The sequence below is a fragment of the Etheostoma cragini genome, chromosome 22 (assembly GCF_013103735.1).
Source record: "Etheostoma cragini isolate CJK2018 chromosome 22, CSU_Ecrag_1.0, whole genome shotgun sequence".
Taxonomy (NCBI): domain Eukaryota; kingdom Metazoa; phylum Chordata; class Actinopteri; order Perciformes; family Percidae; genus Etheostoma; species Etheostoma cragini.
In genome coordinates this window covers 18908890-18911334 of record NC_048428.1, presented here as the reverse complement: position 1 = coordinate 18911334, position 2445 = coordinate 18908890, and positions in this window count along the sequence as shown.

Sequence of the window (2445 nt, the reverse complement as noted above, 5' to 3'; positions counted from 1 at the left end):
GCTCTTCAAACTGTTCCTCCCTTTATCACTCCTCCTCTCACTAACACTCCTCCCATCCATCCCCCTCTCTACAACAGAAGAGACCAGGCTTCCCAGTAATGACCAGAGATCTTTTAGTCAAATCAAACCAGAACATTATCTGTGTGTTACCGCTTGGCATTAGAGGCTGCAGACCTTGTTAATAACCGGAGCATACATTTGAAATGTGTGCGTGCTGTATGTGTGTGTGTGAGAGTGTGTGTGTGTGTGTGTGTGTGTCAAATCTCATGTACAAAACAGTTGGGTGCTCTGTTGGAAACGTTGATCAGATCAGACAGTCAGTCGACCAGAACAAAATTAGATTCTCTCTCTCTCTCTCTCTCTCTCTCTCTCTCTCTCTCAAACAAACGCTGATTACAATCTATTAATCTGATGATGACATGGCCGCCTGTAAAATAAAATCAGTGATTTTTTGTCAGAATGGATCAATAGTTTCTTTGAATAGACAGGGGAGGCGATGACAATGATACCACAGCTCCCGATTGGCCCCTCAACCTCTCCCCCCGCTGTGGCGAGAAACTCTTTCTGCACGTGCTCATTAGGGTTTGGGGCGTCGGCCGCAAAGTCCTTACATAGACGTGACTTCCTGTGCTGCTTAAAACACCCATTCATCAAGCAGACACATCGACCACGATGCTATTGTTCACCATTGTGACTCACAATCCCTGTTTTCATGTTTAACATCTCGGCTGGGACACTTGGCTCTTAGTTTGGATCGTCTCCATCAATCCACCTCTTTGGTCCAGACTGAAATATTGCAACAAAGATTGTCATGCACGTTCATGATCCTCAGAGGATGAATACTACGGACTTTGGTGATCGCTTGACTTTTTCATCCATAGCCAACAGCAGATCAAAGTTAGCACTTACTCAGTGGTCTTTTAATTGTTCTTATTTTCATGGTTCCCAGATGATGTTATGACTTTAAACGCTAAATGTTAAACAAGACGTTTCACACAGATTTAATCCTGCATACTTTGGTGATCCCTTGATTATTCCTCCATCACCATGAGGTTGACATTTTTATTGACATATCAACAAATGTCAGAGTGATTGCCATGGGATTTTGTACAGACGTTCACGACCCCTCAGAGGATGAATAGAAGGATTGATGACTTTGCTCATCTAGTCTCCCCCCCACCCAGCAGGTTAAAGTGATCACTTATTTAACATCGTCTGCATGGATTGGCGGTTGTCTTTTTTTTACCCTTTTGTGGCTTCCCTCCCAATGATTGTCAATTTTTCAACATTTGTCAAATTTTTCTGAGCCTTTTAAAATTCCTGTGGGTTTGTCCCCCAAATTTTTAGATTTTTTTTTACATTTGTCACTTTTTTTTTTACATTTGTTCAGTTTAGTCACTTTTGAATTTTCTCTTTTGCTTTCTTTTTAAACAATTTTTTTAAAGTTCTGAATTGATTATTTACCTTGTGAGGAGGCAACCATCCACGTTAATTTCTTTTGATTTTTTTTTTTTTTTTTTTTAAAGGAACCTACATTTCTGATATAGCAACCTTTTGGAAAGGGGTCAAATTTGACCCGAAGACAACAGGCGGGTTAACTGGCAACACCGGCAGCGCACACACGCCGTAGGGTTGTGGGAGTCACAGCGAGATGTTAAGATTTTGCTTTGGAATTGTTGTTTTTCTGTAGTTCAATTTAAAAGAAATAGATACTTTATTCTCCATTTCTGTGAAAAACATTAAAAAAAAAGAGCTAAAACAGCTTACACAACTAATTTAGCTCAAAGCGCTGCTGCTTGTGAGAACAGCAAGGCAGAGCAGCTGTAGACTCTTAGTCCTGTTAACATACAGTGGTGTAAAAAAGTGTTTGCCCCCTTCCTCATTTCCTGTTCCTTTGGATGTTTGTCACACTAAAGTGCTTCGGAACATCAAACCAATTTAAACAATTGTCAAGGACAACACAAGTAAACACAAAATGCAATTTGTAAATGAAGGTGTTTATTATTAAAGGTGAAACAAAATCCTAAACATCATGGCCCTGTGTGAAAAAGTGGTTGCCCCCCTTGTTAAAACATACTATAACTGCGGTTGTCCACACCTGAGTTCAATTTCTCTAGCCACACCCAGGCCTGATTATTGCCACACCTGTTCACAATCAAGGCATCACTTAAATAGGAGCTGCTTGACACAGTAAGGTCCACATCATGCAGAGACCCAAAGAAATTCAGGAACAATTGAGAAAGAAATTAATTGCGATCTATCAGTCTGGAAAGGGTTATAAAGCCATTTCCAAAGCTTTGGGAATCCAGCAAACCACAGTGAGAGCCATTATCCACAAATAGCGAAGACATGGAACAGTGGTGAACTTTCCCAGGAGTGGCCGGCCGCCCAAAATTACCCCAAGAGCGCAGCAACGACTCATCCAAGAGGTCACAAAAGACCCCA